The following is a 16410-nucleotide window of genomic DNA, read 5'->3' as shown; positions in this document are numbered from 1 at the left end:
ATCTACCTGTAATGTGGGAGACCTGGGTTCGATCCCTGGGTTGGGAAGATCCCCTGGAGAAGGGAAAGGCTACCCACTCCACTATCTACTCCACCCACTCTCTTGCCTGGAGAATTCCATGGCCTGTATAGTCCATTGGGTTGCAAAGAGTCGGACACAACTGAGTGACTTTCACTTTCACTTTCTTTACCATCTGAGCCACTAGGTAAGCCCCTCTTTGTCCTGGCAACTCTTCTCAAATTTGTTTCTTTGTCTAACGAGTATAAAAACCACCTTCTTCGGCCACATCTTGGGTCCCACTTCTGTGAGACCTCCGTGCGCAGGAATTAAGACTTGCCTCCTCTTCTCCTGTTCATCTGTCTTGTGTCAGTTTTACTATCAGTCCAGAGACAAGAACTCCAGTGGGGTGGGAGGCTGTCTCCTCGCCACTGCGGGGGCAGGAGCCCTGAGGACATCCCCAGACTAAACACAGGCTGGAGAGACTGAACCACATCCCCACCCCATCCCCTGTCCCACCAGCCCACATTCCCTCCCTGGAGCCAGGACCCCGGTCGACCTGGATGAATGTGGTGGACGGGTACCGAGGGTTCGAAAGGAGACTGAGGCCACTGACACGAACCCTCCTCCTACAGTTTCGGGAGCAAAAGCCAGTGGACAGAGTCAGACGGGAACCTTTAATGTCACTGGATTCCTGGACTGCTTGGAGACCGTCCCCCTTCAGGGTATGGTGATGACTCAGGCTTCCAAGAGTTCAGGGGAAACGGCAAAGATTCTAAAGAAAACAAGTTTTCTCAAGACTAAGTGTGTTGTTGAACAGAACAGGGGACTGGGGGGGGGGGGTGGCCCATACCCCCAGCTCCTGGTCTGCAAGCCCTCTATCGACAGCCTCCGCAATGTCTGTCAACAGAAAAGTGGATGTAACATGTTGTGAGTTCTTCACTCAATGCCACACAGCTAGAGAAGAGAGTGAAAGTGAAGTGAGAGTCAGTTATGTCCGACTCTTTGCGACCCCATGGACTATACAGTCCGTGGAATTCTCCAGGCCAGAATACTGGAGTGGGTAGCCTTTCCCTTTTCCAGGGGATCTTCCCAACCCAGGTATCGAACCCAGGTCTCCCACATTGCGGGTGGATTCTTTACCAGCTGAGCCACTAGGGAAGCCCAAGAATACTGGAGTGCGTAGCCATTCCCTTCTCCAAGGGATCTTCTCGACCTAGGAATTGAATTGGGGTCTCCTGCATTGCAGGCAGATTCTTTACCAGCTGAGCTACCAGGGAATCCCAGAAGAGAGCTCACTAAAGCTTCACAGATACCCATGAATAAACCTAAGAACAAGGCTGAGAGAAAAGCCCAATTTGCATAGTAATACAGATGATACACATTATATAAAATCTGAAACAAAATAAATAAGGACTTTCCTGGAGGTCCAGTGGTTTAGACCCCCTGCTTCCATTGCAGGAGGCATGCGTGGCTTTGATCCCTGGTTGGGGAAGATTCTTCATGAAAAAGAATAAATAATCCTATGCAATGCTGGCCACCTGATGTGAAGAGCAGATTCACTGGAAAAGACCCTGATGCTGGGAAAGACTAAAGGCAGGAGAAGGGGACAACAGAGGATGAGATGGTTGAATGGCATCACTAACTCAATGGACATGAGTTTGAGCAAGCTCCGGAAGATGGTGAAGGACAGGGAAGCCTGGAATGCTGCAGTCCATGGGTTGCAAAGAGTCGGACATGACTGAGTGACAGAACAATTATATGCACTGTTAAGATTACACAAGTGTTTAATAAAAGGATAAACAAGAGCTTAGTTTCCTTCTGGGGGAAAAGTAGGAGGGAAAATCATCAGTAAAGTGCACCCAGTGATTCAGTTGTATTTGTAATGCTTTATTTAAGGCGGGTGATAGGTATTTGGAGGCTCCTATTTAATTCTCTGTGTGTATGTGTGTGCATACACATGCACACTCTGTCGTGTCTGACTCTGTGACTGCTCCACTGGGAAGCATTACATTCTACATTTTCATTAAAAGAAAAAAAAAAAAAGAATGAAGATGCAGAGCACCCTTCTCTTGGAACAGGTTTGTAAACCAACAGGTTTTGAAGCACCACTTCTGCCACCATGTGGCTACTTGAGGTATTACATGCACGTGATTTTCAGAAAATCCAAGTCTGAAAAGGGGCATTGTTCGTTCATTCTCAGGTGCAGCGTCACAGCACAGTCACCCACAGCGAGAGCCCGAGTGTCCACCACTCTGCGTGTAACCAATGCTGGAAGCCTGTCTGACCAATTGTGAATTGTGCTTGATGACAGCACAGAAAGGAGGACACGATGCAAACGAAGGAAACTGGACCCCCACCTGACACCACGCATGAAGATTAACTCAGCGTGGATTACGGACTGACACATAAGACCTGAAACGGTAAACTCCCAGGAGAAATCAGAAAGGAAAAGCAACATCCGTCTTGGCAACGATTTTCTTCATGCGACCACCAAAGCAAAGTCGGCAAGTGGGACTACATCAAGCTGAAAAGCCTCTGTCCCGCAAAAGAAACAATAAAAAAATGAAAACATAATGTACAGATGAGAGAAGAAATTTTCAAATCACATGTCACATAGGGGTTAATACCCAAGATGTATATTAAAAAAATGCATACAGCTCAAAAGCAAAAAGACAAAAACAAAAAAACCAAACATTTTCCCAAAGACTTACAGATGACCAACAGGTACACAGAAAATGCTCCACATCACTACTCATCAGGAAAGTGCAAATCAAACTACAATGAAATGTCACCTCACACCTGTCAGTAATGCTTTTATGAAAAAGGCAAGAAACAACATATGTTGGCAAGGATGTGGGGTGAAAAGGGAGCCCTCAGGCTCTGTGTGTGGGAATGTCAGTGTGGGCAGCCACTGTTGAACAGAGTAGGGAGGTTCCTCAGAAAACTAAAAATAGAGCTACCGTGTCACCCAGCAATCCCACATCCGGGTGTATACTGGAAGGAAATGAAATCATGATCTCAGAGACAGCTTTGTGCTCTCATGCTTACTGCAGCACCACTCACAGTGACCACGGCACAGAAACAACCTAAGGGTGCGTCTCTGGATGAACAGATAAAGAAAATTTCTCTCTCACACACACAGGCACACACACACACACACACACACACACAGAGGAAAGCATCTCAGCCATAAAAAACGACATCCTGCCATTTGCGAAAACACGGATGGACTGCTAGGGCATCACACGAAGTGAAATGAGACAGAGAGAGACAAGTACTACGTGATTGCACCTACACGTGGAATCAAACAACACCAAACCCACAGAAGCAGCAGAAGGGTGACGCCAGGGACTGGGCCAGGGTGGGGGAGGGGAGACGCTGGTCAGAGGATTAGAGCTGAGTTCCAGTTACGAGGCGAATCAGCTTCGGGGATGTGCTGTCCAGCATGGGGACAATAATTAACAATACTGTATACGTGAAAGTCCTTTCACGAGAAGACATTTTATGTTCTCACCACAACAAAATGGTAATTATGTGTGGTCGTGGGTGGGTTAATTAACCTTATCGTGGTAAAAATGTTGGAAAACTATATACATGTCTCAAATCATTACAAGATACACCTTAAAGTCACATGAAGTTACATATCAATTACATCTCAAGAAACCTGGAAAAAAGCAAAAAATTTAAAAACATGTTATGAAGCCCAGTGAAAGGTGATGTAGAAAGTTACTGGACATGAACTGTAGGGAAAAAAAGGATGAATGTAAGATACATCCGAGATAGGAAGGTTAAATTAGTCATAACACCAGCAAAACCAGGTGAGACGGGCTGGCGTCCAGACACAATCACCCTGGTAGGTGAGTGGGAGACCTGTGTGTAGACTCCAAACCCAGGAGTGAAGAAGCAGGAAGAAGAAACTGTGAGCAGACACCGGTCCACAGTGTGAGGCTGACGTGCAGAACCTGGTGCTTATCACAGCAGACGTTACCAGACATCCACCTCTCTTCTGAACACCCAGGTCAGAGCGAGACAAACCCAGAGCATGCACACGGCGGTTTTGACTAGATGTATAGAAACAGGTCCTCGTGTGAGACTGTGTGCACTCAGGCACTAACTTGGTGAAGGGAGCAGACCACTGGCTTAACTACATCCTGTTCACTCTGTGGGGTGGGGTGTCTGATGACTGTACAGGGGTGCTTGCCCTGCCCCTTATTCCGGCTGCACCCCACAGCCGACTGCCGGGCCTGTGCAGGCTCAGCCCCTCCAGTGGGAGCAGGACTCAGTATCCAGTTGAGACTCATAAGATGGGGAAATCGACAAACAATGGGATCCCACTAAAAAGGAACGACATAAATTAGCCACCCGCCCAAACACACACAAACACAAACCTTCCCATAGGTGTGCACAGGTCTGACTGCCATGTGCTGGGCTCGACTCAGATCACCCCACATCCCACAGATGTCCCTCCTCCTCCTCCCTCTCCCACCAAGGTCAGCTCCCACGTGCTCTGACAAGTCTCCAGTTTTCCTTCCAGAGCAGGAAGGAAGGAAGTTTGCAAGTTCACGGTCATCACGAGTCCACTCATGAGGATGGTGACCAAGTGAGGACTAGTTTGATAGTTAAGTATATTATTATCTGGTCACTGCCACAGAACTGGATTTAACTTGAGAGGATCTGAATGCAGTGATGTCTAAAATCTAACATCAAACAGAGTCTTCATGACTGCTAACCTCCATGGCAGGGTCAGCAGACTCTTTCTTTTCTTCTGGCAGCACCATGAGGCTTCTGGGATCTCAGCCCGCCAGTTGGGGAGCAAACCCCAGACCCTGGCAGCGAGAACACCGAGTCCTAACCACTGGACCAAAAAGGTCAGTATGACTATTTCAGGCTCTGAGGGCCCTAGGCCTCTGTTGTGACTTTTCACTACCCCTCCGTGGCTCTGAGGCACCCCTGGATGACAGCAAACAGACGCTGTTTGACAGCAAACAGTCCCAAGACTGATGTTTGAATATCATGTAATTTTCACACCTTCATTTTTTTCAGATACTAAAAGCTGTCAAAGCCATTCTTGGCTCACAGGCTGTATCTAGGCTTGGCCTGCAGACTGAACCACATCTGATAAACACACATAGAACACCATTTACTGTATAACCGTGAGAAAACAGATTTTTCTTTATAAGATGCTAACTCCTTAAGCAACATATTGGACAGCAGGTTCCCAAAGAGAATGCTCCAAAGACCCCCACACAGTCTTCACAAGGACGAGTGCTGGGCTTACAACAACAAGAAGACAGACCCCCAGCTTCCAAGGTGCCTGCAGCAGCACAAATGATAGAGTCAAGACAGTCTGACCCAAACACACCTGCCCAGCCCAGCTGGGGCAGCACTCCCGCTGGGACGCCCCACACAGAGAGGAAGACCACAGCTGCTGGAGTCAAGAGGAACAGGACTGTGGGGCTCAGGAAACAGACACACCCTTCTCTTCCCAAATCGGTCGTGTCCGACATTCAGGACTTCATCCTCTGAAAAATTCCAAACAGGTGTTTCAGCATCACTGACCTCCACTTGATGCCCACTGCCCAGCTGTCCATCTTCACTCTCTCCTTTTCTTAAGATTTTTTTTTAATGTGGACCATTTTTAAAGTCTTTATTGAATTTGTTACAATATCATTTCTGTTTTCTGTTTCGGTTTTTGGCCAAGAGGCATGTGGGATCTCAGCTGCCTGCCCAGGGACTGAACCACATGCCCTGCACTGGGAGGTGAAGCCTTAACCACGGGACCACCAGGGAAGTAAGTCCTCTTCACTCTCTGCTTATCCCTCCTCCCAGCTTATAAGAAGTCATACATGTCCTTCAATTCTATTAAAGTTGTGATAAGAAAAAAAAAACCTGACAAACCACTTTACAAGATTAAAGGTTAAAGCTAGAATACCCCCAGAACATCTTCCCCTGACAACTACCTTCATCATTCTGAACAGTAGCATGGAAATATCACCCACAGAGAGAGATGCTCTTCAGCAGGAAGCTTTCTTTGCCCCTCAGATCACATCTAAGATCTGCCTGGTGAAAAAGTCCATTTGTAAACAAGTACATTTGTTGAGAGTAGACATTTACTTTAGTTCACTGATATACTGGAAAGCTGACTGGCTGGGCGGTCTACAGCAGCTTCCTACACACCAGTCCTAATGGTAAGACGTGAGCCCTGCAGGGGTTAGGCGGGGTCAGAGGTGACAGCAAAGCCTGACATAGGGCAGGAACTCACAGCTGGTAGTTATCACCATAAAAGGGACACTGAAGAACAAGCTGAGGATTTAGTGTGAGGACATGTGGGAGAAGTCTTTTAAGGGAAAAGCATTCCTGGTGGCTTTTTTTTTTTTTGCAGTGTGGGATCTTGGTTCTCCCACCAGGGATCAGATCCATTCCCCCTGCATTGGGAGCGCGGGGTCTGAACCACTGGCCCACCAGTGAAGTCCCCAAAGAACCACGTTTCTCTTTGCAAATGGAAAAGGGGAAAGAAAGAAAACGAACACAAGGAAATTCTCCTGGTTTGTGGCGGCGGACAGAGAGGGTTGTGTACTTCCCTATTTCACATACACACACGACTGTGTGTTTTCCCGTTTCTCACATAGACACACACACAGAGGGCTGTGTGTTTCCCTATTTCTCACACATACACACCCACACACAGAAGGCTGTGTCCCTGTTTCACACACACACAGACATGTACCACACACTCACATACACCACACACACATATACCCTGACACACACACATATACACACACAGACACACAGATACACACACATACATACACACAGCCACTGCTGCAAAGGACCAAACTTGGCCTGTGCTGGTAGATTGGCAGATTATTCAACTGTCAAGAATTCACAATATTTTAACTGCCCTATTTAACACAAGGCTTCTAGAAAAACCTCAGAAACACAGTCACCAGTACAATCACGAGTTGTGTGTGTTCGGGGTGGGGATGACTCCTCTGTGTTATCAGAACATGTTTGTGGACGTGCTTCTGTGCACTTTGCTACAAAGGTCTGCACACCGCAGAGCCTCAAGGTGGTCTGTGCCCAGGAAGTCAAATGTAGACCACGATGACCCATCCACCTGCTCCAAGCACCTCTGGGCTTTTTTCTCACATCCTCGTCGTGTCCTCGTTGGGTGCACTTTCACCAGGGATGCGGGACAGGGCACTGAACCCACGCACTTGTTACATAATCATCTCACACCAAGCTAAGCCCTCTTGAGGGCCGCTACCCCCACCTCGTTTCCACAGCACGTCGTCACCTCCACATGACCTGACCACTGATGAAACCACCTAACCTAACCACACAGAACACTCACCGGTGCAGCTAACAGCACTGCCCACATCTTTCGGGGTTTGGCAATGTACCACTGTGAGATCTCAAGGCTGAAAGAAGGGGCTGACAGAGCCAGACTGATGACAGGGGCAGGAGGGGGTCCCCTGCCTCAACATACGACCCCCAGCCTCTCCAGAAAGACTCAACTGTGGACCCCACAGTCTGGGACATAACGCTGTGCCATGCACGCTCAGTCGTGTCCGACTCTCTCTGACCCCATGGACTGTAGCTCACCAGGCTCCTCTGTCCATGGGATTCCCCAGGCAAGCATACTGGAGTGGGTTGCCATTTCCTCCTCCACGGGATGTTCCCAACTCAGGGATCGAACCCACATCTCCTGTGTCTCCTGCACTGCAGGCAGATTTTTCACCTGCTGAGCCACTGGGGAAGCCCCATATGGGATGGATAAAGAGGCTGAATTTAAGAATCATTTCCTGGGCTTAGAAATTGAGGTTCAGGAAGATTCATAAATTTCCCCCCCAAACAAGCCAAAATACCTAAAGTAAGGGGGCTGTGCTCAGGCCACAGCGTCAGTTAACTTTAATTAAGACAAACTGTTTTCTACGTCCTGGCCACAGAGGACGGTCACTGACGAGCAGCATGTGCACAGCTAAAAAGTATTTTATAAAAAGGAAAAGTAAGTGGCATTGAAAACCCTCATCTTTGCAGAGAATTGCTGAAATAAACAATTATTTTTAAAGCTATATTTGAGGTGTACATTGAAAACTAGCATTAAATAATAATTTTTTTTGCTCTTTTTTCCTATCACATAGAGTATTTTCATCAGTTTATTTATGAACGGGAAAAAATGAGGCCCTTTTTTCAAAGAACTTAACAAAATGATGTCTTTTGCAGAAATAGAAAAACCCATTCTAAAAGTCATAGGAACCTCAAGGAACGCGCCCCTCACCCCAAGCCAGAACGACTTGAAAAAGATGAAGTCTGAGGTCTCATACTTCCTGATTTAACAACATACTACAAACTTCCACTAACGTAAACAGTGCAGTGCTGACAAGAGTTCAGACACACAGATCAATGGAAGAGAACTCAGGGCTGGTAATAATCCCTCCACATACAGTCAAGAAAATTAGAGATACCAAGGGAACATTTCATGCAAAGATGGGTTCGATAAAGGACAGAAATGGTATGGACCTAACAGAAGCAGAAGATATTAAGAAGAGGTGGAAAAAATACACAGAAGAACTGTACAAAAAAGATCTTCATGACTCAGATAATCACGATGGTGTAATCACTCACCTAGAGTCAGACATCCTGGAATGTGAAGTCAAGTGGGCCTTAGAAAGCATCACCACGAACAAAATTAGTGGAGGTGATGGAATTCCAGTTGAGCTATTTCAAATCCTGGAAGATAATGCTGTGAAACTGCTGCACTCAATATGTCAGCAAATTTGGAAAACTCAGCAGTGGCCACAGGACTGGAAAAGGTCAGTTTTCATTCCAATCCCTAAGAAAGGCAATCCCAAAGAATGCTCAAACTACCGCACAGTTGCACTCATCTCACACGCTAGTAAAGTAATGCTCAAAATTCTCCAAGCCAGGCTTCAGCAATACGTGAACCATGAACTTCCAGATGGTCAAGCTGGCTTTAGAAAAGGCAGAGGAATAAGAGATCAATATGCCAACATCCACTGGATCACAGAAAAAGCAAAAGAGTTCCAGAAAAACATCTATTTCTGCTTTATTGACTATGCCAAAGCCTTTGACTGTGTGGATCACAATAAACTGTGGAAAATTCTGAAAGAGATGGGAATACCAGACCATTTGACCTGTCTCTTGAGAAACCTGTATGCAGGTCAGGAAGCAATGGTTAGAACTGGACATGGAACAACAGACTGATTCCAAATAGGAAAAGGAGTACGTCAAGGCTGTATATTGTCACCCTGCTTATTTAACTTATTTGCCGAGTACATCATGAGAAACGCTGGGCTGGAAGAAGCACAAGCTGGAATCAAGATTGCTGGGAGAAATACCAATAACCTCAGATATGCAGATGACACCACCCTTATGGCAGAAAGTGAAGAGGAACTAAAAAAACCTCTTGATGAAAGTGAAGGAGGAGAGTGAAGAAGTTGGCTTAAAGCTCAATATTCAGAAAACGAAGATCATGGCATCTGGTCCCAACACTTCATGGGATGGGGAAACAGTGGAAACAGTGACTGACTTTATTTTTTTGGGTTCCAAAATCACTGCAGATGGTGATTGCAACCATGAAATTAAAAGACGCTTGCTCCTTGGAAGGAAAGTTATGACCAAACTAGAGAGCATATTTAAAAGCAGAGACATTACTTTGCCAACAAAGGTCCGTCTAGTCAAGGCTATGGTTTATCCAGTGGTCATGTATGGATGTGAGAGTTGGACTGTGAAGAAAGCTGAGTGCCAAAGAATTGATGCTTTTGACCTGTGGTGTTGGAGAAGACTCTTGAGAGTCCCTTGGACTGCAAGGAGATCCAACCAGTCCATCCTAAAGGAGATCAATCCTGGGTGTTCAGTGGAAGGACTGATGCTGAAGCTGAAACTCCAGTACTTTGGCCACGTCATGCGAAGAGTTGACTCACTGGAAAAGACCCTGATGCTGGGAGGGATTGGAGGCAGGAGGAGAAGGGGATGACAGAGGATGAGATAGCTGGATGGCATCACTGACTCAATGGACATAGGTCTGGGTAGACTCCAGGAGTTGGTGATGGACAGGGAGGCCTGGTGTACTGCAATTCATGGGGTCGCAAGGAGTCGGACATGACTGAGCGACTAAACTGAACTGACTGATACAGTCAAATGATTTTCAACAAGGGTGACAAGACTGCTCAGTGGGAGAAAGTGCAGTCTTTTCAACAAATGGTGGGAAAAACATACTCAAGCATTCATTCAAGCAAAAGAATAAAGCTGGATTCTTAACCTCATGGCATAAACAGATGCTGACTCCAAAACAGCTCAGATAAAACTCTCAGAAGAGAACACAGGAGGAAAACCACAATATTAGATTTTGTTACAATTTACTGGATATGACCCCCCAAAAAAGAGCAACAAAAATAACACCAGGTAGTGGGAACTGTATCAACATTAAACATTTCTGTGTGGCACAGGACACAATCTAGAGTGAAGCAGAACCTAGAGATGGAAGAAAGTCTAGGTACACCACATATGTGACAAAGAGCTACCTAAAATCTGTAAAGAACTCACACAGCTCAACACAACGACAACAACTAGATACAGTGAGCACGGCGGGGAAAGACTGAGAGACGGAAGTGAAGCGGGTCAAAGACAACCAAGTAGGCAGAACCACAGGAAGAAAAGGATGAAGGGGAAATTCCGAGAACCTTTAGAAATACTTTCTGCTTTGCTGGAAGAGAAGTCTGCCCTGTCACTTATCTGGTTCCAAGTGGAGTTGAAGTCTGGGAATACCCATATAAGGGCGCTCACTCAGGGCTGTTTCCGCAGGCACATCACAGCCCCCGCTCTCCCAGCCCATCTGAAAACGGCATTTAGGAGAGAAGGTCTCTGGCAGCATACACACACATATCACAGGCTGGGGTCTCCATCCTCAATAGCCAGGAGACCTGCCAAGCCACGTCATCCTTGCCCAAACATGGTTCAGCATCAGGTGGTTTTCCTGCGGTGGCAGTTGCTGGTGGACACAGAGGCCATGTGGCTGTCATCCCCACAAGCAGCCCTTCAGTCAGAAGCATGCTCACACTGCAGTGATGCCCTGCTCTCTATGGACGGGACTGTCCCGTCTCTGCGGAAGTGTCCATCCAGCCCAGACTCCCTCCCGGGCTTTGGAGCGGAGCCTCTGTGCTGGGTGAGCCTCGCACGTTGTCTCAGCTCTGCGTGGTCCAGTCGGGCAGCTGCCAGCCAGGCAGCAACTTATCTGAATCGAGATGTGCTTTATGTGTGAAACACACACGGGATTCCTGAGAAATGTAAAATATCTCAGCAACATGATCGTAGTGTGGACATAGTCTGGACATGGTAATAGTTTGGCGTTTTGAGTCACATCAAATCTATTACTAAAATTAACTTCATCTGCTCTTTTCTGCACATGGTTGCTAGAAAATTGTGCAAATGTGGCATGGCTCACTTGATGTATTATGGACAGTCGTCCTAGACAAGATCACAGGCCTGTTACAGAATGAAGAGACGTGGCCCAGAAACCATTTCGAAGACAAGGCGCTGAAAACTCAGGCGCTCCCGTCCAACCTCAGGGAACAGGAGAATTTGAATCCTCTGAGGGTAAGCACGCAGCCCAGGGTGGGGTTCGGGGCAGTCTGGCCTGGAACCTGCCCAGGTCTCCTCACCTGCAGGCTGGACTCCTGTCTGTAAAGTGTGTATCAAACTCCCTCCAGGGCTGCAAGTACTATAAACAAAGGAATGTATTTCCACCATCAGCAACACTAAGTGTGTTCTCAATAAACAGACTTCCCTTTCTTTCAGGGCCTTAGAAGTCCTGTGGGCACACCGAGGAGCTGATTCAGCCAGCCTGGGGTGAGTCACAGAGCCAGGGAGACGTGGGTCCCACCCGGCAGGCAGGCAGGCAGAGAGCCTTCAGAGGTCAGCCCCTCCTAGGGCCCAGCCCACTCCTTCCTCTTAGATCCTCACAAATCATTACAATTAACTTCGAAATTCTGGCAGCGGCTCAGGACTCCTTAGGACTGTTATTAATAACTCACTGCTACCGCTTAAATTTGAATGTTGCTCTGTCCTGACTGTAGCATGGATACATCCTTGGTGGCAGGGTGTGGTCAGACACATAATAAATGAGACCTTCACAATGGCCTGAGATATGAGCAAAGTCACACTAAATATAGACTTTTAAGTACTGACGAGGTGAATCAGGACCACAGGGGTGAAGAGCAACTTGACTAAGTCGTCACCTCTGACTGGGCAGCCTGGGTTTCATTTCTGGACGGTTTTTGGAAAAGCCACTTTTACGATCTTCTCGCAGTTGCTGCTGGCACTGTGCTGGGCTGGCAGCCCCAAAGACTCAATTTCTTGCTTCAACAATGTTATTTTCTTATTCTCCACCCAACTTTCCCCAAACACTTGCCATCACTGATTACAGGTGCCAGCCCTTCTGGGGTCCGGCTGAAGGAAGCCTGACAAGCATGCCAGGATCTGATCTCCAGGACCCTTCCCACCATGACAGCAACGCAGGGTCTGGGCAGGGGGAGAAGAGAGGAGTGGGGGACGACCCCTGTAGGATCCTCTGCCATGCCCCTTTGAGAAGGTGGGGGGACGGGGAGAACAGGGGGAGAGGGAAGAGGGAAGGAGGCTGAACAAGGAAAAAGCAAAAGAAAGAAGATAAAGTCTCTGCAGCAGTGGTTGGGCATGCGGGGCGGGGGGTGGGGTGCTCTGAAGAGGGGAGAAAACATGTGAAAATCTCAGACACTAAACAGAACGTGGTTCCTTTCAACCCTGACCTCCTCCAGGAGTTTCAGGTCTTTAAGGAGGCAAGCTCCAAAGATGCAAAGTAAACTAAAAACCAAAGCTCAGGAAAACAGTTTGGTGGACCCTCAGAAAGTTCAATACAGAATTATTATATGCCTTGGCAATCCCACCTCTGGGTCCCCACCCCACGAAACTGAAAGTAGGGACTCAGATGCCCACACCCCCAAGTGCACTCCCACAAAGAACGGCAGGCGGGAACTGCCATGGGTCCCTCGACAGGCGAGTGGTGACAAAATGTGGTCCAGTCACACAACGGGGTAACAGCCGCCCCAGAAAGGAAAGACATCCAGATGCACGCCACAGCGGGGTGAGCCTCAAAGTCATGCCGCTAAGCGGAAGGGCAGACACCGAGGTCACATGTCACATGACCCACGTGTGTCATGTTTGCACAACCCGCTTGTGTCACATCTCACGATCCACACATGCCAAGTGTTGTATGTTCCACTCGTGTAAAGTGTTGTGTGCCCCCGTCACATGACCCGTGTGTATCATGCGTCGTGTGACCCACACATGTCACGTGTCATATGACCCACTCGAGTAAGACGCATGAGCAAGTTCAGAGGCAGGAAGTGCATGGGAGCCATTGAGGTGGGGAGCAGGGGTGGGGAGTTAGGTTTTCAGGAACACAGCACCTGACATGCAGAAAGTCCTGTCAGTGGAGAGAGGTAACGGTTTTACAGCATGGTGAATGCAGTTAATGCCACTAAAATTTATACCTTAAAACAATTCAAATGGAGAGTTTTTATGTTAGAGAAGTATTTTACCACAATAAAAATAGTTAAACAAAAAAAGATGGGCTGGGACTTCCCTGGTGATCCAATGGCTAAAACTCTGCACTCCCAATGCAGGGGATGGAGCTAGATCCCTGATCAGGGAACTAGACAGATCCCTCATGAAGCAACTGAAGATCCGGAGTGCTACAACTAAGACCTGATACAGACAAAAAAAAGAAAAGAAGGTAGGGGCGGGAGAGAATGTTTGTCAACCACCTAGATCTCACCAAGTACCAAGCTAGAACACTTCTACATACCTGATCTCGATTAATCCTCCCTATTCACAGATTACACGTTATGATCATTCACAGATGAAGAATCTGCAACTCACATAGTAAGTCATTGGTTCAGAATCACAGAAGTGGCAAAAGTAAGATCTGAACCCAAGTCTGGTCACCATAAAAGCCATGCTCTTCAGCTATACCTCAGTGTTTCAAGGATAACCAGGCCCAGTGAAAAAGTCAGTGAGGAAGGCGGCCCTGAGCCAGCCCATCAGTGACAAGAAAGACCACAAGCAGCTGAGCCCAAGGACTCGGCGCCACCCCCCCACCACGTGCAAGCGAGCTTCCTTCTAGCAGCAAAGGAGCCTCCTTTCAGCACAGGATTAAACCCCATCAGTACACTGCCTAGGGCATATCCACCTCTTCTCGCCCCCACCAAGATGACTTGGTAAATCTATTTTTCCATTTTTCATGTTCTATGTACCTGACCCCCGGAGGCCTAAAGCACCCAATGCCTCTGTCGATACCACGGGATACTGTAAGTATCACTGTAAGTGACCCGTGGAACAGAAAGGGACTTTCCAGGTGGCTCAGTGGTAAAGAACTCGCCTGTCATCGCAGGAAACACCAGTGACCTGGGGGTTCAATCCATGGGCCAGGAAGATTCCCTAGAGGAGGAAATGGCAACCCACTCCAGTATTCTTGCCTGGAATAGCCCATGGACAGAGGAGCCTGGTGGGCTACAGCCCATGGGGTCGTGAAGAGTCAGACACAACTGAGTGACTTAGCATGCACATATGTGGAACATAAAATACTTTCCTACACATGCCCTCATGTCACCCACTCTTTAACTTTCCTTTAACAGATGGATAACGACAGGCTAAGTTGCAGCTAAAATCTGTCCTCCACATGGAGGCAGTGAGAGAAGCCGGTTCCCATTTTGCCCTCCTTCTGAGGACGAGTGGATCCTCAACATGTAAGAACTTGGGGGCAAGACCTAATTGAAGATCACTGCAAGACCTCTGCTTTAAAATAATAAAAACACCTTTTTAAAAGTTCCTGTCAAGGTGCTATCTTTTTTGGGGGGGACCCTCAGGGCTACTGATATCAAGAATTGTCAGTGAGATTTCAGACTCCTCCAGCCACCCTGAGGAGGCCTGGGTCCCCCCGCCCCATCACGGAGCCTTCACTGCAGGATGTCCACACCCTGGTCCTGCTGCACCGTTTCTCTGTCATCTGAGAAACTCTCTTTTCAACTTTTTTTTTTTTTCTTTCTTGCCCCTGAAAAAGATAATTCCCTTCTCCTGATCACTATAACTATCCCATATTTCATGGTTACGTGTGGTTGTATTGTGTATATATGTGTGTGTGTAACATAAATATAAATACATTTATAATAAACTCCCTGATCCATCACCCATCTCATACCACAAGACTATTCCTGAAGATTAGCTCTAAAATGAACAGTTTCATAAACACATTTACATCTCTAAGGAAATTCACAGTGAATCCTGTATAAGGCATGAGATTCTTTTGGGGTGAATAATGACCTCTTAAACGTTTTACAAATGCAGACTTGGTGCCTTATTTTCCTCCAAATGTCCTGCCGATTTGATTTCTAAACAGTTACCGTTAATGAGTAAGAATAGCTCCCCTAATCTTCACGCTGTTTTTTCTCACCACTGCACGACCAAAGTTCACTAACCACAGTGTTAAACAGTACCCGTTTGCCGGTCTGTTTTAAAACACCAGACAGGATCTGAGTTAAAAATATTTAACATAATAAAATGCCAAAAAGCATTCCTAAGGTCTTTTACAGCAAAACTCTCCAGGACCACAAACTGGAGGGCTAAACGTTATCAATGTTGTTAACAATTTCTCTGCAAACAGAAGGAGTAACCTCCCTCACCCACTCTGCTGTGAAACACATAAAACAACAGCTGCTTACACACACAGTCCGCAGTCACACACACACACACCCAGGAAACAAGACCACCTCACTGCCCTTTGAAGCAGGGAGCAGGCATTAGTATGGCCAAAGTCTACTAGGACCCCTTTCTGCTTCTGGGTTTGCAAGTTTAGACAAACACCTTTTGAGATTTGCTTCCAAATGACTGAGGAAGACAAATCAAGAGGAAAAAAAAACCCAGAAGTACAACAGTGCCTTTGTCCAGCCACTCTGGGCCATCCCCTCCATTTCTCTGGAGGCCGTGGGGATCCTCTTACCTGCACACGCACAGACCCACTTGTGCAAGGGTGTCCTTACCTGATACTTCCACACTCAGGGACAGGTCCCTCTCTGTGTGTCCACCCTTATTCCACGGGTTTATCAGGCTCAGGAAGCCGGGTTCCCATCACAGCGTGTTATCTTTAAGCTCCTGTTTCCTACACTGAATAGAACTTCCTCATCTCAGCTCCAGGTCCGGTGCCCTGAACTATATTTAAGCCTATGAAGCCACATCGAGGATTCTTCCTGCACGCAGTCGAGCCATGTGACGGTTACATGATAACTCCGCGGTTTGAAGTGAGACGACACCCCGATGTCACAACTCACATCCTGCCGGACTGTTGTACAGACT

At 47.3% G+C, this 16410-nt stretch overlaps 1 protein-coding gene across 2 annotated transcripts in view; it reads right to left on the bottom strand.

Annotated features, from left to right (window-relative positions):
• The window catches only part of LIMS1 (LIM zinc finger domain containing 1), an 81356-nt gene that overhangs the window by 37816 nt on the left and 27130 nt on the right, over positions 1–16410 (bottom strand). Inside the window, exon 1 of one of the 2 annotated variants that reach the window (XM_065929205.1) lies at positions 16098–16243. The exons of the other annotated variant lie outside the window; for it this stretch is intronic. The gene's annotated coding sequence lies outside the window, so the exon portion shown is untranslated. Of the gene's footprint in view, positions 1–16097; positions 16244–16410 lie in introns of those variants that run through there. 2 annotated transcript variants of the gene reach the window in all.

The sequence above is a fragment of the Muntiacus reevesi genome, chromosome 3 (assembly GCF_963930625.1).
Source record: "Muntiacus reevesi chromosome 3, mMunRee1.1, whole genome shotgun sequence".
NCBI classification, from domain to species: Eukaryota; Metazoa; Chordata; class Mammalia; order Artiodactyla; family Cervidae; genus Muntiacus; species Muntiacus reevesi.
Note: the sequence above shows the minus strand (reverse complement) of the source record. Positions and strands in the feature narration are given on the sequence as shown.